Source organism: Hippichthys cyanospilos, chromosome 12 (genome assembly GCF_059441005.1).
Source record: "Hippichthys cyanospilos isolate Australia breed blue-spotted pipefish chromosome 12, RoL_Hcya_1.0, whole genome shotgun sequence".
Taxonomy (NCBI): Eukaryota; Metazoa; Chordata; class Actinopteri; order Syngnathiformes; family Syngnathidae; genus Hippichthys; species Hippichthys cyanospilos.
The window spans coordinates 17020324-17043725 of NC_142380.1; the positions used below are offsets into that span (position 1 = coordinate 17020324).

The following is a 23402-nucleotide window of genomic DNA, read 5'->3' on the forward strand; positions in this document are numbered from 1 at the left end:
GGAGTAGGAGTCATTTATTATTGCGCTTTTCTGGAACACATACTGGAGTTTACCACAGATGAATTGAACACTGTGCGGAAGACCAAGATAAGACTACACCAGCATAAAAAAAGGAAATGTTATCTTTGTATCATAAAGTTTTCTTTTTCTGCTGTTTGTCCTCATCCTTTGCTACCACTTTTGCTTTGGAGCATCGCCTCACTCGTATGTTAATGTATTGTAACATTACTGTGGTTTTTGAAGCACTTGGAATGATTTACACACAAACACAATTCATAATATGATATGAATATCAAATATGATATGAAAGCACAAATATTATGAAAATGATGTGTTTCAAAACTGATATTCGATACAAAGTAAAACACCTCTATAACGAAAGCTGCATGTGCAAGAAAATCCCCCATTGTGCAAAGAAAAATCCATGCATTGAAGCCTTTCCCTCTTTCTTACGTCCTCATACAAGGAAAACTCCCCCTGATGCATAATACAAAATGTTTTTTTCTGCATTTGCGTTGCGCTGAAATTCACCACAGCGAAAACAAGCCTGCGGGAAAAGTCTAGCTTGGTTTATACTTGCTGCGCTGACATTATCACCGAGCACTAGCCCATACCCAGTGCTTTCACGACCATGTAGTTTTACCCAATCAATGGATTGGAGAAAGAAAACTTGATGCATGTATGAAGTTCACATATTGTAATTAGCTCCCCAAAGCTGACGGTTGGATCAGAACATTTGGTACAAGGAGATCCATGAGTGATGGGGAAGATAGATAGCTTTCCGCATCAGCTGGACTGCATCACAGGAGATGTTGGATTCTCTACAATCTGCAAAGACAAAAATGCACTGAAAGCAGCAAACTACTAGTGGAAGACCCTGCATTCTGGAGAAGGGAGGTGTTGCCTTTGAATGCATACTTTTTTGTATTCATTTACATTTTATAAATATGTAGATGATTTTACATATTTTGCTCAAGTTCACACAGTTGCATCGAATAATTCAGAATAGAAAGAAAGAAAGTGTGATTTTGATGCTGGGATGAGATTTTATGTTGTCATTTGTTTTACTTACTAACCTACAACGATGTAAAAAGTACTGTATTACAAAATCAATGTGTTTTTATTCTTCTTACGAAATGTTCATGCTTACGCTTGTTTCAGGGGGAATACATATTTTGCCTTTGCAGCTGGTGAGATGTTGCTGCTGATTCCTGGGATGCACAATTCGGGTACCTCTTCCATCCAACACCATGAACAGGATAAGGTGTCTCTCGTGGCTTTCAGGAGCCGTAGAACAACATTCATTTCGTGTGTTTTCTTAATGCATAAATAACATCATTTACATTTCAGTCATCTCCCTTTTCATTTTGTGAGTAATTGTATATTTCCATGAACATCTAAGAACAGATCACTTTATACTTGTCACGCTTAATGTACATGATAAATTCAGAGATGAAACCATGCTGACATAGGGAAGTCTGGTCTTTATTAAAAAGTCTCTGAGGTGATTTATTATCATGACTTGGCTTTCTTGTCAGGAATGAAGCGGGTTCTGTGCTGCTTGTCAAGTTCTTTCTTGCCAGCGTAGTCACAGCCGCTTGTTAGAGGAAGTGGTGATGGCTTTCTCTCTGATGGTATGTCGCCCTCCTTTGCGCGCTTCACCACATCATTCATTCTCTCAGTGATATACCAGAGGGTAAAAAAAAAACAAAAAAAACACCACAAATTATAAAATATTGTTTACTTCGATGGATGCATATTTATTCCAGTATGTCTCAAAATAATTAACATGGGCACATTCTTTTAGCAGTAGAGGAGTGCTATGGCAATCATTATGCCTAAAATAAGGCACTTTGTTTCACATAACAGTTAATAGTGAAAAAAAAAAGAGATTTGCAAATAGTTACATCGATGATTTTACTGTAATCTGAAGAGGAAAAAAAAAACATTGTCCACACTGTCCAACATCCGCAGACTTGCGTAAAGGAACAATCAGCAGTATTGAGTGAAATCCAACAATATCGAGTGATTTCAAAGCATGTACTATGGTGTCTCAGAGACCATACTTCACAAGCTTTTGATCTGTTTTGTCAGAGAGAGAGAGAAAATCTGCGTTGTGTGGTTTCAGTGCAAAATGGTGCAGAATCTTGAAATCTTGAGCAAATTTATGTCATCAAGGGCTCTACACCAGATGGGACTGCATATTCAGTGTTTAAGCATTTGTTGGGCTGAAAAGTGACTCCTCGTCGACAATTACTGTACATACCGTTGTGATGCAGGGACACTGTTTTCACTAAACATAACAAGGATAAAAAGGGACACAAATGCACCAGTCAAGTAGAAAAGCAAGTAGAAGTAGACGCGAGGGCAGCATTCAGACAAACCAGCAATAACAACATCGATATGCTGGGAAAATTCAGTGTTGGCACACGCAGAATAACAGCACTTTAGGCAGAGGTCACCCCGGGCGTCGGTGGACTCAACAAGGGAGCCACAACCGTTTGCACAGTACAAACTCCTCCATTGCAAAATTCCAACACTTTCCAGGCCACGTTCTCTCTTCAGCTCTTTCCAGAGCGCCAAGGTACAGTAAATCCCTGTTGTCTTCGATCAGGGTGTTTTCTTTTGTGCACAATAGGTGACGTCAAATGCACAGCTTGAATAATAGAGATAATTCATTTAGCAGTTGTGTCAAACTAATTTTTATTTTGGGCCGCATTGTAGTGTTAGTTTCTGTCAGAGGACCGGAATGACTGTGACTTCAAATACATTTTAAGTGTGTTGATCACACATTTACCAAGATTTGATATCGGAAGCTGGCAAAAACTGTTCAAAAGAGATTTGGAAAATAAGAAAATATTTGTTTTTCTTCTTGTCTTAAAGACAACTTGCAATTTTGGTATTTTAGTCAGACACCTGAAGTCACATCAGCATTTCAAGGGCCACAAAAAGTGAGGTGGCGGGCCGGATCTGGCCCCCGGGCCTTGACTTTGACACCTGTGATTTAGAGATAAAATAAACTCTTAAACCACTCCATGATATGGTACTTTTGAATGCTTTCTGCAAGGCCTTCTCTGCCTTGTCCTTCTTTTATTTATAATTTGCATACAAACTTTTTTCTTCATATTCCTGTTTTATTTACAGTCAGCATTCAAACCAGAAACCATTGAGAAGAGCCATTCAGTTTTTTTGTATTAAAAAGAAAATGTTGATGCGTTATAACACATTCATGTGCAGGTTTTTGAAAGATATAGTAGGGTTTAAAATTGAATATTATTTTTATTTATCGCTAAATACTACTGATTGTCCTTTTTAATGCGGAGAGCTCTCAAGTTTAGTTTGGCAAAGAGCTTTGCTTGTTACTTTAGCATTTTTGTCGCTGTTAGCTGTGGTTACAGTTGCAGCCAAATGGTTTGCGTCTATGTGGGAGGGTAAAATTGAGCTGCTTACTAGCTAAGCAAGCTCCTTGTTACAAAGGAAGTACATCATTCTGCCTGTGCAATGAAATTTAAAATACCGTATTGCTCAGAGCAGTCGATCTTGCTTTTAACCACTTTTTTGCTTCAATTTTGGTGAATTTGACACAAACATGCCTTTAATTTTCTCCCTGACTTTGGTGGTTGCATCGATCGTGGCTTTCCAAACAAAACACATGGTGTGTGTTATTAAAATGATGAAATTACGCTACTTTTACACACAATTTATTGTATATCGGATAGCATACTGTTGCGGTTATGGGGGGGGAATAGAGTTAAGTGTGAGGCAATGTGTGTGCGCACAAAACTAATTTTGCAACAGTAAAATGGTTTGGAGTTTTGATGCTTTATTTTTTGACAGTGCTGATAGTGAATTTGAAGTCAAACCCCCCAATATGGCGGTTGAAAACGAGGAAAAAAGAACTCGACTTACTTAACGTACCTGGAGAAATACGGTATTGAGGAGTATAGTTTAAAGGAGTAATTAAGTCAAAAGATCCCTTTGTAATCATGTCTTTTATATTGCCCTCGCCACTCTTAAATGCACCATTGAGATTAATATTGCATTTGTGGAATATTAAGCAGCAAATTCACCCATTTTCATCGATTTTATGGGGTGACAATTTGGTGGATTTTACTGCATAATCTATTTAATACAAATGAAACATTATTCAGAGTAGGGGATGCATAGAACATTTTCTAAAGAAAATATTTGACTATACTTACCCCAGAAGCCAAAAGAAAAACAACAACATTTGAGACTGACTACAAATTTTTGCGCCTCCAGTGCCTATGATCAAATTTGCTTAGCAGAACACAGAAGGCATGAACATGAGACAGGAAACAAATTTAAAAAAATCACAACAGGGAACTGAAATGATCTGTACCACTGCCAAGATAAAAACCAAGCGGTAAACACAAGAGCTTATGACATTTGCTCTAAAAATCATACCCTATTTGTTCTCATTTTAACCACAGAAATAGTTCACTCTTGCAAATAAAGAGCAACACAAAAGAAAAACAAAAGAATATAACATAAAAGCTGTATATAGTTCCCGGCACAAACCAAGGAAGGGAAACTTTTTTTTTTTTTTTTTTGATTGTCCATTTTCACAATAGCAATCTGTGCATACTGTGGTGATGGCTTTCACATGATGCAACCTTCTGCAAAGGCTAGCACACGAATTGTCAGAGATAAGCAAGAACATTGACAGGACCGTTTAAAAAAGCAAACTAAATAAAGAATGAGGGTAAACTTAAAAAAAAAAGGTAAACTAAATAATGGAAGTTACTTGACTGAATAAAGGTCAGACAAAGTAAAGATTAGAAGACTAACGAAAGCAGCATTCACTATTCACAGTAAACACTCTGAGGAGAACACAAGTGCTGGCAGGGACTTCGTTGGCCAAGGATACAAAAAGAACATGGCAGATGAAATCTGATTAAGAGACAAGTGAGGGAATATTCAATATAAATAAATAAATACATAAGTTCAAAACAAAATTAACTGAGAGTCTACTCTAGGGATATTCGATACTATGCCAAACAACAGATTCAGAACCAGTAAAGTGTATTAAAGAGGCACTTCATTGACCTGAGCATTAGCACTGGTTATATAATTGGGCTGTATGTAAAAATGGTCAGGACTAAAATTCACTCCGGTAAAAGAACCTGTTGTGATTTAATGGTTTTCTAAGTCGGGGGTGCAGAGTTAGAGACCCTTTTTAGAAAACAACATTTCCAAGGACCCCAATTGCAAATGTTTTCAGAAACAAAACAAAAGAAATATTTAAGCCAAGCATAAGTGCCCTTTTTATTCGCCAACAGATTCAATTTGACAACAGGTCCTCGCAGTCAGTCCACGGACCTCACACTTTGAGAACCACCATGCTATTTGATCACTTTGGCCACAAATAACCAAGTTAAAATACAAAAAAAAAAGGTCGAAAGGTTGAGCTATTTTGTTGATTAACACTATTTGGCAAACGTGACAATGCAACAGTGTGATGTCTTCAGGTGGATCGTCATTTTCCTCACAAATAATAATAATAATAATAACAATAATAATAATAATAATAATAATAATAATGATAACAATATAGCCTAAAATATTGATGAAAGGATTACGTTTTGTTAATGTAATGTTCATTGGGTACGCAGTGTAACCTAATACAAGATTCCGAAACATATTTGACCCTGTTTTGGTGCTCAGGTTCAGGTTTGGCGCAGTGTGCAGTCTAACTGTATACTTGGGTGGGATTTTCTCTTTTTATAGATTTTGCTCATGGCCCAAATATAAATTGTTCCGTGATGACTCTCAGATCGACTTACTTTGCTTGGTAGCTTGGCATGACGTCATTTTAATTTGTAAATCCAGATCCACAAAGTATCAGAACCACGGAGCCAAAGGAGAGATGCGTGCAGTGACGTGAAGTGGTGTCCCGCAAGGTCATGGTCGTGTAGTTGTATTCAAAAAACCTTGTACTCGCAAGGTTTCAATTCTTTACCTTAACACAATTTAGAGTCGTACTCATACAAATTGTTAAACACGCATGTCTTTTTGACAGCGATCTTAGAGAATTGGGCATAATTGGGTTTGCGCCTCTGAGCACCTCGGTGGGTTTGAACCAGCCGAGTCCGGGCCAAACCTGGCGATATCCTTCATTCGTATTAGGAATCAAAGCGTGGGAAACGCTTGTCAAGTTTGACATTGAGCTGTCTAAGTAGACACGCTGACAAAATGGCCCACGTTTGCACAGCTGTATCTCTTTCTGAATGATTACTGTGCATGCGACGTTTGCATGCTTTGAAGACCACCGAATTCCTCGCTGAGCGCGCATGATCCATTCATCGATCCATCCATACAATACTATAATTCATTCAATGGATTTATTTCTGGAATAATAACAAATAGTTGGCTATTATCACTCTTGTGTTAATGGTATCTTTTTTGTAGTCTACCGAGTCGTAAAGAAAATGTTGAATGAGCCCGATGAGTTTTCTCCACCACAAAACTTTAAAAAGAAAGTGTTAATCTGAAGTGTTTTTCAGAAGTGTCTTTGTCAATTCAATCTTTGTTACGGTTGCCGTTATTTTTTTTTCTTTGTCTTTGTAAGTACGGCTGCCAAAACAGGAAATACTAGTCCATTGTTTTCGAGTCCCAGTGACTTTCTCTTTTGTATAACTTTTAAGAAGGCATGTGGCTAATGATGAGCAATTTTTCAATTTTCTGTTCACATGAGAGAGCCACTCCTCCTATTGTAAATATCACGAGAGAGCAAATATGCAGCAGGGAATGTCTTTCTGTTACCAATCATTCTCTTTGTTGGAGCCAATCCCAGACTGTCACGTTCTGTCTGTTTTTGTAGTGGGTTTAGGGTTGTGTAGTTTCAGTTATAGGTTCTCTGTGTTTCCCCCGTGTGTCGTCACTGTAATTAGCCTCACTTGTCTCCCGTGTGTTCCAGCCAAGTGTTTCCACCAGTCAGTTTTTCCCCGCCCCTTGTTGTTCCCAGGTGTCTTGCGTCTCTTGATTAGTTAGGATAGTATTTAAGTTCCAGTGTTTTGCCCTGTCCCTTGTCGGGTCATTGTACGTCTTCCCCCCGCTGTCTTGCCTCGCGCTCCCTTGTATCCATCCTTCCCGTGCTGCCTCCCACTCCTTGTTGCCCCAGTAAATTGAGTTTAGCATTTTTTTGTTGTACGTTGTATTTTTTAGTCCTTTCCAACCCTGCTTTCATTGGTTATTAAATATCCTCTTTTGAGCCACATCCCAGTCTGTCCTGCATCCTTTTGGTTCCACCTTTCCCACGACCCACACTGCTTCGAGCCGCCATGCTCAATCGTGACACAGACAAACAATTAGACTCCTTGAATTTTTCAATGGAGCGGTGATTTCAGAGCCAACTTTCTTTTCTCAGCGAAGCATACTGCAGCTATCATTTGTGAAGGTGTGAGAGTCACAACAGTCAGAATTAGTCCAGAAATTGCAGTAGGCAGGCGTGGCAGAAGAGAATCTCTACAAAGTCTGGGACATACTCATACAGCAGACTGAGTTACTGTCAGTGAATACTCAATTCATGATGGTGTGATACTATTTTGACACCACGCACCCTCAGATCTAGTATTTCGTGGGAGCTCTTTGTTAAGTATACCTCTCTCTCTCTCTTTCTCTCTCTCTCTCTCTCTCTCTCTATATATATATATATATATATTGTCGTGCTGTTACCTTCCACGTGTGATGGCGAAGCGTGGGTGGACAGAGTCACACGACAAAAATAACTCCTTAGTGCACTTTACTTGTCTTCAATACGCACACAAGTTACACGCACGAGTGAACGTTTCGTTAACATACTCTACGTTGTTCTTGGCCTCTAGCTCGGGCACAGACAGCGCTGAGCAGTATCCGTGCAGTGAGCCGTGAGTACCAAAAAACAACCATAGAACAACAACTCGTCTCGCGATGACAACCGCGAACTGGACACGAATGTTGCATTCAATGACCAAACTTGGCTCGGAAAACCAAAACAAGAATTGATACACAAGTATAGGTCGCCAACATCTGAACTGCCTTACAATATATATATATATATATATATATATATATATATATATATATATATATATATAATATGTACACTCACTGTTTGTTACAATTACACAGCCATATCAGGGTTGGACTTATAAAATTCTCCCAAAATGAAATAAATAAGCGGTGGTGGACTAATAAGCGAAGTCGACTTGTACTCTGAGAAATACGGTTCTTTTGTATTGATAATAAATAAACGCGCATTCTTTGCAGATAGACTACGGGTAGCCCAAATGTGTCTGTATGACCACATATTCAAGTTAGAAACGGGGTGACTCAGAGGTCTTATTTGGACTCGAGTCTAATCTCATTCTGGTTCTCATTCTGGTAATCCACCATCAGGTCCCTTTTTAAGTCGGTTGGAGCCCGGAGGGCGGCCAAGGATTATTCCTCACCAGTTCAAGCATCATCCCCACGTGTACCTTTTCCTTTTGTCCTTCCGAGTAGCGTTCTGCCTTGTGTTTATCTTTTGTTGGCACATTGCACTCCGAGATGTCATTCATTATTTTTCAAGTATCTTCACGAGTTGCATACCCTCTTGGTCTCTTTTGGTTGCTACTTTGTATCCCAGGCATTAGCCCGTTACTTTTCCTGTTAATATGCTACTTTGGCCTAAGTCGCCCTCCTTGACACATTCGTCTCACCTTTATTTGTACTTTAGACATTCTTTTATACTTTATTTGCCGCAGAATTTTCCGCCACGCTTGGCGTGCACCTTTTGTTTGTAATAAACTCTCAACACTGGATCCCGAATGACTTGTCTGTTTGTCCCCCTCCATCTTGCGTCCTGAGGTTAATTCACAACAATAGGTGTCAAACACAGGGCCCACCACGACATTTTATGTGCCCGTGAAAAGCAAATCAAGCAAATTTCCATGACCCTTGCTAAACTCAGTTCCAAAATTTTAACGTCATGTAATAGTTAATATTTTGCATTTTTTTTGTTACAGTAATTTCCAACAATTCAACAAATTGTTATGCTGTACTTTTTATATAGCCCTTAATTTGTTGGCTACAATTATAATAGTACTACTCGCTTGGCTGTGGCAATGCAGTCACAATATGATTTGAAATATGATTTGCATTGAAAGAAAAGGTGAGCGAGAGAGCAAAACTGAAACTTGGGAGAAAATGCAAAAAAATATCACTGATAAGAACAAAACCATTACATCTAAAATGGAACTTCATGTAACATTTTCCTTAGTTAGTTATGTATAAATGGGAAAAGTTGTTACACCGAGTCTATGTATTCCATTCTCTGGTCATCCTCAAAGAAGAGCCAACACTAAAGGTTTCAGTCTTCTTTTCAATTAGAGATGGGATGTTTGGCGTCTGGACTCCCAAGTTCATGTCAGCCGACTGAGATAGACTACTTAAAACAGTGCTTCGAAACCCTTGCTCAAATGTCCGTAATGATGTGCTGATGACTGCAGGAATGTATACATTTTTTATTTGATAATGAACTTTTTTTTAACTTTCTCTGGAGGGATATATCAGGACACCAAGCACAGGGGGCTCATTTAGGGCTTTCAAGGGGTCAGCTAAGATGCCAGGCACAAGGTACTCATTGGGGCCTGTCAGGAGGACAAAGCGGACAACAAACAAATAGGGATTTCCGAGACTGGTCCACAGGGGATGGCTGGGACAACTTGAGACATTGACAAGTGATGAGGACACAAGGTGAACAGAGCAATGACCGCCATTACTCGCGCACCTCAGTTAGCCACTACAAGTGTTTCCTGTGCGGTATGTCAAACATACCCAGGTGTAACGACAATAAAGAAACCTTGAAAGGTTGGCAGGACAAGACTAAGACAAAGAGTGACATGAAAAATTAGGAGAGCAATTTGGGGAACACTGTGAAAAACAGGACACACAAAAGCAAACTTATCACACACAGAACAAGGGCCTAAAAACAACTGAACATACACCAGCAAATCAAAAGAGTAATGGCAAGTGATATACCTGATTTGAGTGAAGAATAGGGTTAGATGAAAGGAGTACAGCAAATGAAGAAGGACCATTTTATTTTATACATGTACTTAGACATGAAAGGTCCCTTTGAGTTACAGTCCTAGAAACAGGTAAAACCCATAATGAGACAAAGACATAAGAAACATGGACACATTGTAAAAAAAAAATAATAAAAAATTCTAAAGTCCAACACAATTACAACAGTCCAAAACATATTTTTCCCCCAAGAGGGCAGTTAAGTGTGATAATAGATTGCCCTTGTCGTGCCTCACTAAACACAATTTCAACATATCAGGGATGGTTGGATTCAGCAATAGGGTCACTTAATCGCTCAAATTATTTGCTTTAAATACTAACTTGAAATTCAATCAATCTTTAGATTAGAGAAGTAATGCCATCTACATTATTTTATTAGGAAACATTGATTGACAATTTGCTGTCAAGCTCAACATAGTAGCCGGTTTAAAAGGTTGAATTTCACATACGTTGGGAGAAAGATGGTGCAGCATCACATTTGGGGATCCATCTGTGTGGACAGGCAAACCTGTGTAATTTACCTTGTCTGGAAATTGAAGAGATCGCGCTGGCCATACTGTCACTGTCGGACCAAGGACATTTCCAATTACACAACCCGAGCGCATCTGAAAATGTAGTGACAGAAAGTAGACTAGGCATTAGACCAGATAAAAGCAGGTCCAGTTTGTGTCACAAGTGATGTTTTGTTTGTGTGTGGGTGTGCATTTGCGCATGTGTGTGTGTGTGCATGTGTGAATTTGACTTAGCAAGGCATTCACTGTACATTCTGAGGACCACAGACTGGTGAGGAGGATTTAATTCCTAAAAATGACAAAAGTATACATCGATCCCTCTGAGTCAATGTGAAACTGAATTTACGGATTACATTATTGTGATCATCATTGTATAATTTCTAAAGCGTAGCCCTCAACGTGGCACAGCTATTTGTAGGGACGGGAAGTGGGTTGTCTATCCACGATTTGAAAGTACCTTCTGCTCAGTGTTAAACTTTACATCATCCATAAAATGAGATGTTCTTAAAGTTCATTCCATATGTACTTTGCACATCCACCTGCATGCCTCTTCTGCACTGCATTAACACAGGATTCGCTGCCATAACAGAAACATCCATCCATCTATCCATCCGTCCATCTTTGGGCAGTATGTGGTGTACACCCTGAACTGGTCGCCAGGCGATCACCAGACACACAGCGACTACAAATTGCCCTGAAGTAGGTTTGTGATTACAAATCAAGCTAAGGGTAATTTATAGTTCCAATATAATTCACCTACCGTGCTTGTTTTTGGGATTGTGGGAGGAAACCAAAGTACAAGAAGGCCTGATTGACCCACTGAACTGTGAGGCAGACATGCTAATCACTCCTGCACCGAGCCACCGCCATCTAAAAAATGGTTGTTGGTTGTTATTTTATAATAGTGTGTTTCTTCATCGCAGAGAGAGTCTGAAATCTCTTAAGTATTTTACTGTTTGCCTTGTCTTAAAAAACAGGATTTAAGGAGAATATGGACGATCGATTATTTTATTAAATTCATAAATATATTTGGGCTTCTGTAGAGCCAACAGTCAGATGCGAATTGCAAAAACCAAAATCTTTTATCTTTTTACTAAATTTTGGTTTAGTATTGACCTGCAAACTGAATTGGACATTGTTTGTCAGCCATTCCTTGTCAGAGTAACCACACCAGCCCAATACATCCACAGAAAACCAGTCAGTATCTGGTGTGACAACCATTAGCCTCGCTCAGTGTTGCAGATCTCCACACCTTCTTCACATAGAGTTGATCAGGTTTTCAATTGTGGCCAGTGAAATGTTGGCTAACTCCTATTTATGGTGATGCAGAGTCGCTGAATATTTGCAGGAAGTGGAACACGCTAAAATATAAGCTGGGGTCTCCAGCCTTTGCATCACCACAGACCAGTCAACGCTTGAGATTTTTATTGTTATTGTAGACTCGGTGGGGGGTAAACTAAAGTTTCACAATTTTGTTGTCATCGAATACTGTAGATTTTGACATTACAGTGGACCCCCGCTATACGAAATTAATCTGTTCTGGGGTTGGGATCATAAGGCGAAATCGTCATATGTTGGGCAATAGAAACCTTTGGTAATTAGCTAATGTGTATAAAACTCTTGATAAAAACATTAAAATTGTATATACATATTAAAAATTGGTAATAAAATTGCATAGTACGTGTATATATATATATATATATATATATATATATATATATATATATATATATATATATATATAATATACATGTATATAATATACATGTATACAATGTATACATATACATGTATACAATTATATAACATCATCAATGAAAAAACTATATATAGGATTTTTTACCTTTGAATGACCTGACGAGCTTGTTACGGCCATATTTGCTAGCGAGAATAGCCAAGCCTTCTTCGTGTTTCACAATTATCTCCAGCTTCGTTTCCATACTAATCAAATTCTTACTTCTCTCTTTAACATCACTAGAAATCTTGGGACATTTGAAAAGAGAGTGCCATAGATTTGTTTTGTTTACGTTTGTCGACTCAGAGCGGTGTTCTTAAATGTTTGCCGATGATGAGCGGGGCCAATAATCAACACTCCGTTTTATCAAGGCACAGGGGCAGAAAATTGGAAGATCCATTTTTCAATGACGATAAGGCAAGCCTCCAGCTTACAGCAATAAACTCGGGGCAGCATCTCACGCTTATAGTATAATTTAGTAAAATAATTCAGTGAACACGCATCCCTGGAGTCCAAACAATGATGTTACTAGTGCGTCCAATTAACAAGGGGAAAGAGTTGACTGTGAATCCTCCCTCTGAAGCTAAACTAATTCCAAGTCAAACTAATGCAAAGGCTCCAATCTCCAACTCTTACAGACCAAAGAGAAGACATTTTTTCACAGCACTTTCATGGCTTGCTTCCTTTGTACTGCCTAAACGTTATGGGCAGCCTCGCTCTTTTTTGGGGGGCACTCTGAATATTCAATCAACACTCTGAGTTTATAAATGGTCAGAGCAAAGTAGTCCGGGCTCTGAAGAGTATTTCCAACCACATCGACTCTCAGAGTGGTCATCACACTGAATTTAGAAAATTCCCTAGGAAACTAGAAGTTTTGGTGCCAGTCTGAGCTCTAGTTTTAATATACTGTATACAAGTTGCTTCTGAGTATATGTCACAAAATCACTCAGACTTTGAAAAACTGTGCAATGTAAAGACAGAAAACTATTATGCTTGAAGCTTTAAAACATCTACTACCGATGTCCGTCCGGCCTCAGCAGTAGGCCTCCAGCCACCATCATTCAGCCGCCCCTCCGATTCACCATGCCCGCAAGTATGGTCCGAGTATACATCGGAGCGGGTCAGCTGGTGTTGGTGCCGCAGCAGGTTCATGCCCAGGCACAGACTGGGACGCAGCCGTGACCGGCCGTCCCTCGGAAGCCACTGTGCCTGCCAGCATGCGGGTCAGCACTGCCACTCGGCTCCTGCGGAACTTCAGAACATCCCTTTGCCAACGCTACCTCATGGTTTTCACGCTGAGCGTCTCACCCTTACTCCCGTCGCACCTGGGGCCCTGGTGTCACATACACCGCCCAGGACCGGACTGAGTCTCAGGGTGCCAGACTGGTGAATACCCTGTGGGGTTTTCCGTTATGCCTTTCTGGGTGTTCGGGGGGGAGCTGTGTGGCGGACACTAGGACCATGTCTCTCACCCAGTAGGCATGTCGCTATGATCCTTTGATGCTTTGAACCTGTTGGCTTTGTCTTTGCTGTTTTGGACTTTGTTGTATCAGTTTTGTGATGGCATGCGAAGAGTAAAGATCTCCACTAGCACAGCAACGTGTGGTTTCTTCGCCTCGCCACAATACTTTACTTATTTTATATCTCATATGTAACAGAACATGGAAAACTTTCCAGCAGTAACTGCCAGTTATCACAAATGTGTCACGTTCCACTTTACATCTCATACATATAGGTTAGTTAATCAAATATTTACCACAAGAACGAACATGTTTTATTCTCTGCATCTTTTTCTTTCATTTTTCACTCTCTCTCTCTTGTGTTGACTGCAATTCCCTTTGCCATCTCCCTTTGCTTAATGCTAATGTACACAGTATGAGTAAGTGCAGTGACTGTCATGTGTTATCTGATTACATTATGGAGAAGATGATTAAAACATGCCTTTCGTCTCTGCAGATTACTCCTCTATGTGTGAGGTTGGCAAGTATCTTTGCGACCAATTTAAATTTCATGTCCAGCTTTGACTCCAACAGGAATTGCTGTGACCTCCCTCATTGATTGGCTGGAACGTCATTTCCAGGCAGCCCGTAATTAGGATTGGAGTTAATCCCCCGCCGTCTTGTCCCTGCTGAATTTTTCCTCACTCGAGCTGACCTCTGACAAAGATAAGATGCACACCTTTCTTGTCTTACGTATTAGTTGTTCACCTCAAGACTTCTGAGCTCTGCTGATAAAGCCAGGCTTTTAAGAAGTCTCTTTTTTTTTTTTTTTTCTTTTGTGCATGGCACCTCATTATGTACTGTCTGGCCAGTCAGCCCATTTAGTGTGATGTGGATAGTAGAAAGACTGGAAGTAACATGAGGTGTGTCATTACTTGTACATCCGAACCCCAAAAGTTACTCATAAGCTTATTAAATATTTTTGGACCAAGTTTTAAACTACCTCTTAGAAATTCATTTTAATTTAAAAAGAGTTTAAAAACCATTGCATTTTTGAAAAAACATGACGTGGTTTGACATGTGACTTCCGAGTCAGTTTAACCAGGACAGTTCAGGTTTTGAGCATTGTGTTCCAGGTCCCAAAAGATTTCACCAGCTCCATTCTTTGTCTCACTTTTATGAAGGTTTCAACCAATCGTCCCATTTTTTTTTTTTTTTTAGTCCGGTCAGCAAGCCAGTTGTTTGAGCCATGTGTATGACAATCATACAAAATTGTGTATCATATAGGTCAGAGGTCACCAACATGGTGCCCGCAGGCACTGGGTAGCCCCCGAGGATCACATGAGTCGCCCGCAGATCTGTTCTGCAAATAGTTTACAAGTGCTAGAACATTGTGATTTTCTGGGAATTTTACTAACAATTATGCATATATGACATTGACATTACATATTACACTTGATTTACATATTTACTCCAGCTGTTTCTTATTTATTGTGAGACATCAATAACATGATCATTGTCTTCACATATACTGCTAGTACTTCGTATTACGCAGTACCAAAGAAGTAGCTCTCGGATTCAAAAAGGTTGGTGAACCCTGATATACAACAGATTAATCTGGTATAACGATTAAAAAGGCGTTAACTGTTAAATTCCTCCCATGATTTTTTTATGGCAAAATATTTCATACGCGAGACAATATGTCGCGTTTGTTTTCACTTATTGCGGGAGGGTTCTCCATTAACCGCGAAAAACGAGGGATTTCTGTACTGTACTCACTCAAATCCAAGGACATGTGGTGAGGTCCATGGCCGGGGAGGTACAGATATCTTCAATCAAATTTACAATTATCATGTGAGCCCTCCAGAGAAGTGTATTCTCACCTTTCATTGGCAGCAGTTAACTATTTATGTTTAAAGTCTCATAGCCGCATACAACATGTAGCACAAAAAAAGCAAATTTGATGTAATGAAGTTCGCGTCTAATGACGTTTGAGACTGCTTCGATTAAATCATTCTGTATTCAATTTGACAATCCATAAAAGAAAATGGATGTCTTCAAATGGTTTTCCCTTACCTCAGCATTGTGAATGCTGATATTATGTCTTTGTTGTTCGACCAAAGCCAAGTCAATCCTCGACATCCCAAAGGTTTTCAGTGCGATCCGACTTTGGATGTGGGTGATCGGCTGCTCAAGTCGACTCATATTTCGCCGTAAATTTTTAAGGTCAAAATATCCCGTCTGAGCCCAGACACTGTCGCGACTTGATGAAAAAAGAAGGCAAGAAAAGCAAGAAAGGGTGCTTTTTTAGTGGACATACCCACAGCCAGCTTTGGGTGTAATACACAGTTTGAAAAGATCAGGTACCGTTCTTTCCCGTGGTCTGAAGTAGTAGTCTCAGCTCTGGTGATAGTCTTCTTTTATTTATTATCTTTTGTTTTGATTGAAAGTCCTGATTTTTTATGATTCTCAGCTTGTATATCTGTATAGCGGATGGTTAATGCAACATAAAAAAGAACGAAGAAGATGATCTTTGTGGTTTTGGCGCTGGTACTGTTTGGTGCACCCAGTGACTTTTTTACTGTGGTATTATAATCAAACCGTGTGCCTAAACACATTACAGAATTACATTTCATACATCATTATGATTCTGGAAAGCCAGAACATTAAACCAGAGTGTTTGAAAGCATTTTATCCACAAGATACAGAAGGATAACAAAAGACTGCTAGAATTGCATAGTTTGTGAGGGATTACACAAGTTAATGAGCACAGCAAGTTGTTGGCTCATAGTGCCTCTCCTCCCTGTGTTTAAACAGGACATTTTGCCATACGTAATAAATGAAAACATTTTAATGTTGAATTCAAATTGAAAATGCGTTAACTACACACCAGCCGACAAATATTAACATTTATTTTACCTTATAATTAAGTCATTCTCTAGAACAAAAGTTGAAAATATGTCTCTTTTGTGCATAAACTTGGCTTTCTTTTACAACACACAGTGACAAGAATTCTTATCAACAATGTCTTTTTTTTTTTTTAATGAATGGATAGATGACACTCATGGCCAGCGCTCCTCTTCATATTATGCTAATCAACCACTGTTGTAATGCCGTTGTATAAGGGCTTTATGTACCATATTTTCCACACTATAAGGCGCACCTAAAAGCCTTATTTTTTTTTAAAAGCTAATGATGCGCCTTATAATCAGGTGCGCCTTACATATGGATACATACTGAGATTGGGATTCGTAGATGGGGAATGAACTGATAAAGTAAGCTTTACCTGTGTCTTTTGTGTGTTTACAGTTGAACAAGGTTGGTCATATTGTCATTGAGTTATTATGCTATTGAGAGTTTAGAGTTATTATTGTTATTACTTTGAGTATTACTATATTGTGATTGAAAAAGTTTTAAAATATGTCATTAATTGAGGGTGCGCCTTATTATCTGGTGCACCTTATAGTGCGGAAAATACGGTAATTTTATAAATGATAATGAAGCTTTCATTAATTTTCCTGGAGATATAGAGTGTAATACAGATTGGTAGCTTCTTCTTCACTCTTGACCTGTAATAAGATCAGTTGGTTATTGTGGTCTGGTCACCCCCCAGAGGGCCTTCCTGCTGTGACGGACGCCATAACACCTAGAAGTGAAGGAAAGCGTCTCCACTGCGCATTGTTTCATTCTCAACCTCAAATACACATATCAGTCAACTGACGCCCACAGGTCTCGGACTGTGGGGGACTCCAATGTATCTCCAATAGCGTTCGCTGAGGTGCTGAGGTGGCGAGATTCGAACCCTCCACTCGAAAGGGGGCAGCAAAGGAGCGGAAACAACTCAACATACGAACCTGGTCATGGGACCACCCCTTTTGATGGATTGGCGAATACAAAGATGGGAGCGGAAGACAGACCGCCATCATTCTCACTGTGACACGGGAATTATCCAGAGATCTCTATTTTGGACAATTTGCTTGTTAACTGCTTTAGACAATTTGGTAATAATAAATCATTGAAGTGTTGTAGACGCGATGAACGTGCAGGAATCTTTCACATAGGTATGTAAACAATACAGCATTATTTATCTGGGTCCACAATCCATCCATTTTCTATAGCTGCTTATCCCCAGAGGGGTCACAGGCTTACTGGCGCCTATCTCAGCTGGCTTCGGGCAGTAGGCGGGGGACACCCTGAACTGGTTGCCAGCCAATCGCAGGGCACACAGAGATGAACGACCAATCGCGCGCCCAATCACACCTAAGGACTATTTTAGTGTGTCCAATACACCTGCCATGCATGTTTTTGGGGAGTGTGAGAAAGCCGGAGTGCTCTAAGAGAACCCACGCAGGCTCGGGGAGAACATGCAAACTCCACAAGGGAAGGCCGGAGCCAAGTGGATTTGAACCGGGACTTTTGAACTGTGAGGCGGACGTGCTATTCACTGCGCAATCTTCAAAGTGTTGTTGACGCGATGAACGTGTGCATGTGTGTTTATCCCGGCTCATACCTGAACAGTGTTATTCAACTGGGTCCGCAATCAAAACTAAGCTTAAATGTGAAAAACCCAAGAGCATAGACAAACTTATTTTGCCGTCGAAAACATTTTTTACTTTTTTCTTCATGTTTTATCGAAAGGAAGATGTTTCAGATGCTACTATTGTTTTGTGTTTGTGTGTGTGTCAAAGTCACTGTTGTTCAGAAAACACATCTTTTTATAAAATAGCTCTTTTTTGTGTGTCCAAAATAGCATGGTGCCACACAAATGACCTATTTTCAAACAGTGATTTCTAAAGAATGGAATAAGGTAGAACTTACTTTCTTTTCTGTACACATAAAACAACCTGAACCAAGTTTTCTGCATACCAACAATACAACAGCACCACCTTAAGGCTACCAAATGACCTGCAGGCATGTCATCAACTGCTTCAATTAATATTATAATTTTAAAGGGTTTAGGATCTTTTTTGGAGGGGAGGCCGGGGGGTGGGGGTGTATTTTATTGTGTACCATTTCATTTGTACAGAGTAAAATATTACCTGTTTTTGGTGTGTGATTCCTTACATGACTGCATTACAGCAAAAAGTAATGCAATACAATAATTACATTATTTTTGTAATGCATTACTCCCAACAATAATTGTGAGTGAAATTATTTCTTTAGTGCAGTTGCACTGTCAAGCAACATCCAGTTTAGTGTTAGCTAAAGTGATAACATAACCACGAGATTGACTAATGGTTATAAATCGTACCTAGTGATAATTTATTGCAATATTTCATTTTCAGCAAAACTCTAGTGCCCTGATTTTTAGTTTTAAAGATCCATTCAGTTGTTACCCTATTTATGAGGTTTCCGCTCGATGTTAGTGACATAATTTGTTATTTTCACTTTGGTTGTGAATGTGGATCATTTTCTCATGTGCTCAGCGATTGATTGCTTGGTGACAAATCTGGGCTGGTTCCTACCTAGCACCCACAAGCGAGACACTTTGAGAGCTACTGTGCAAGGCCTTTAGATTTAGAATGATTACATTTAAATAATGAAGCTTTTCAAGCAGCCGACAATTATGTATCCATATTGTACTAACTACTATATATAGCGCGTTGCATTTTATTCAAAATTCTATTCAATTCTCTTGAGAACAGGCTCTATCTAGTCATGTGGATAAATGGAGGCAGTGCGGTGTTCATCTTGCAAAACTCAGGTTCATGGTCTTATGACTGGAGACTACAGAGAGCTTTCTTTCTCAAGTACTCAATAATGACATCTGAGATTTGATTCCCTCCGCAATATCTGTGCTTCTTGTTCTTCAGTTCATAATCTATGTAACCATGGGAACTTGTACTTTGTCTGTGTGTCTGGGTTGAGTCAAATAAGGTCCAACACTCTTAAACACACTTCAGACCAGCGGAGTAGAGTGGGCGGGGGCATAGAGTTTATTGCCTCTGGCAGAAAAAAAAAAAAACGATGGGGTGACAATCTTCTTTTCAGAGGTAGGGGGGTTCAACTATGTACATCAGAAAAACTGGACGTGGGGATTTGAGCAGTGTCTTAATAGAGGAAAGCAGGGATTTGAAGAGCCCTTTGGTGGGGCATCTAAATTGAAATAAGGTACATGGAACTTTTTGTAAAAAACAACAAATATAGCATGCTATTAAATGCAAAGTAGTAGATTTCAGGAGCCAAATATAAGACGCTCCTGTGTATAAGATGCACCCTTAATATTGAGTCAGATTCTGGTATTTTCTATGTTATCATGTATAAAAGGCATCAACACTTTGGCAACAATGGAAGAACTATTAAAATAACAGAAAAAATATGATCTTTTGTAAAATGTTCAGATTTTTTTTTATGTTTATATTTATTATATTTTTGTTGCGCATTAAGCTAAGTGAGTTTTACACACATGAGCGGTTGGTGAACACCTCGCCAGTTTATTGTAGAATGCACTCAGGCTGTTTTTTTCTTTTCCCTCACACAGTTCAATTTCATTTTACCATAAATTTATGGTAAAATGAAATTGAACTGTTGAGCAGCATCTGTGATTTACCAAGTTCATGATTGTGTGTATATGCCAAAAGATGGCAATTTGCAGACAGTCAAATGGAATACTTTTCCGTGGTCTCTAAGAGTTGCACTCTTAATTGAATCAGTTGGAGACATCATAATGTTTAAATGATCCTCTCCGTTTTAGTAAACAAGTTTGAACAAGGATGGACTCAGGTGGTGGTTAAGTTTATTGGCTTGTTTTATTGAAAATAATGTCGTACCAACCTCAGCTAACACGAGCCGTAATGATTACGGCAATCATTGTAAGTAAGAATACGGCCGATATAAAAATGCACATCTGTAAGTCCAAATGTGGCTTATGTGGCTGACAAGTCAATCTTCCTCGAACGGTATTGAATAAAAGAAAAACACACACACGCACACACACACACACACACATTTTTAAGTTAACATTTCTAGGATGCGCCCATACTTTTGACTTTCATTTTTTTTGGGGGGAAACAAATGTGCGTCTTATATCAGGGAGTTACGGTAATCAGATGTCCGAGGTAGTATTGTAGCCCCAACTACAAATACGATTATTACCGTATTTTCTGGACTATAACTGCACCGGTATTTAAGTCCCAACATTATATTTATAGAAAATGGATAGATTAATACAACCAACAGAATACTGCAGAGTTAAATAGCAGTTCAAACTCAAAATCAATAATTCAATAGCATTCTGCCTCCCTTTTGTTTAATTGTTAGATTAATTTATTGAACATTGCACACACTGCACATAAATAATATATACTTTCATAATATTATAAATACATTGACTGATCTGCTCTTACCGCAGTCCTGTCAGCTATCTGAGGACAACTAACAGTCCTGACCGACTCTCCAATTAAAGGGTTAAGACGTCCCGTTAGTCCAGCACAGCTCTAACGCTGTATCGCCAGGCGACGGACATCTGCGTAAGCCGGTGTCGAGGAGGATACGTTCTGGTGCTCACAGCCTTTAAGTTTTTAAGCGTCTACCCATCTTACTTTAATCCGCCGACTCGTCGAGTAACCGTTGAGACGAGAAGGTAGAAAAAATACGCAAATTATATATGGCTGCTCCTCACTCTAAAAGATCATTTGCACTTGTTAAGACCAGAATAGGGTTTAGCAGTCTTATACGACCACTCGGGTACGTTTGTTTTAACTTCAACCAACTCTGAGTAACTAAACTTTAATCAAGAATGGCACTGCCGATGTAAAGGCAATATAATTATTTCACTTACAAAAGACTAGGAGGTTCTCTAATTTTGGTCTATAAAAATGACAGAGATAGAATAAAGAATGAAATTTTGAAGTATTTATTTAGCGAAAGCAAAGCGGATAATTATTCACAGTATCAAAAAGTACATGGCTGGGCCTACCATGCCCTCTTAATACATAATACACAAAAACACATTCAATACATTTTGTCTTTCAGCTAATAAATGATTAAGATAAAACTTCGTCCAAGGCTATGAAAAACCATGCACAAAAACAAGTATAATGAAATAAAGATTTTAAAACATAATGAAAGGAGTGGAAAGTTTCTAAAAAGTCTAATACCAATTTTGAAAGAGGACCAAAGTGATCAGTTTCAATCCTCCTACATTGCGAATTAATGACATTATTAGTTGGGCTATCGGATGGATTTAGAATTTAGAATGACTTCCTTACCGGTTTGCTGCTTGAAATCCTCCGAAGGCTAACAACGTCGCAAGAATTTAAAAAGTGTCCAATTCTGAGAGTGACAGAGTCCTACTCCGACTTGGTGGTTTACACCCGAAGCCTGGAGAGGATCCTCACGCTTTTGGCAGGCAAAGGCAAAAAAGGAAGCCACGAGTTTTGGGTGTTGGCCTTTTTATAGGACCCCAATCCCATGACTCGATGTACGCGTAATGGAACATACTTTGAACGATCTTAACCTTAAATGGAGGACTTTGAACGATCTTAGCCTTAATGAACGATCTTAGCCTTAAATGGAGGAAGTGAAAGTGTCACTGTGACACTTTGAGCACTTTTAATCCAACGATCGGACATGACTAATATCAACTCAAGGCCAGGCAGCAGCCTTTCCACCAAAAATAAGCATACATGGGCATTTGTTCCTCTTTTGGTATGCTGACCTGGCAGCTCAGTGTCTGTGCTGGCCGTTTAGTAACTTTCCACTTGAACACACGAACATTCCGATATGATTCAGCTGTATCTTGATCAAAGATACAGTTTAAAATGGTAATAACAAGTTGCATATTTCAAATCAGGCTAAAAAAGGCAATAACATATCATATGTGCACATTTACAGAATAAACATGAACATAGGTCTTAACATTTGTGATCAATTGACACTTTTTCCAATGGCAGTTACAGAGTAATATTGAGCATGACTTATTGCTAAAAGCTTGCTTTGATCTTATGGCCTCACAATGTGTCTACATTGTGAGTTGACTTCATGGACTTCTTTAATGTTGGTTGTCTTCAGAGATGATTTGGTGTCTGCTGTTTATGATATATTTATTTATAATATATTTATATTTATATTATATTTATTCATTTACTTGTTTTATTCCAGTCGAGGTCAATTCTGACTGGTATCTTAAGCCAATAATTTACATGGTAATTTTACATCAATTTGGCTCAATGTTACATCAACATGGCGCATTATTCCATCACATCGCTGCACTACCTGCGTTCACCACTATGTGTCGCCATTGCCCTCATCACATGACAACATTCATCTATACTATATATCGGATATCAGATTTACACGTCACAAACTTTTATACAAGATCTTATTCAATTTAGACATCTTTTAAAAGTATTTTTAATAATATATTTTAAAAATTGAGTACAGCCATTCATTCACATCTTTTCAGTTCTATTTCATAGTTGAACCTGACTCCTTGAGCAGGTACACACATTTGCTTGACTGGTGGGGGAAATCAGCAGATTAGCCGCACTGGACTATAAGCCGCAGGGCTCAAATCATGAGGAAAAAGTCTAGGCTTATAGTCCAAAAAATACGGTATGTATATAACTGGTACAAGTAGACCTAAAACTGTATCATTTTTAACACTAAAAAAAACAAGGTTTAGATTCAAGTTAGTAAAAATAAAAA

The 23402-nt window shown here is 39.0% G+C and overlaps 1 long non-coding RNA gene across 2 annotated transcripts; it reads right to left on the reverse strand.

Annotated features, from left to right (window-relative positions):
- Positions 1 to 1464: 1464 nt before the first annotated feature.
- LOC148415139 (uncharacterized) lies at positions 1465 to 22999 on the reverse strand. Of its 2 annotated transcripts, none has more exons than XR_015867473.1 (4): positions 21965 to 22999; positions 10590 to 10673; positions 10024 to 10132; positions 1465 to 1675 (listed from the first exon to the last, which is right to left on the reverse strand). It is a non-coding gene; the product is annotated as an uncharacterized LOC148415139 (long non-coding RNA). The 2 variants fall into 2 exon arrangements; XR_015867474.1 differs by having other exon boundaries at positions 10518 to 10673.
- Positions 23000 to 23402: the final 403 nt, after the last annotated feature.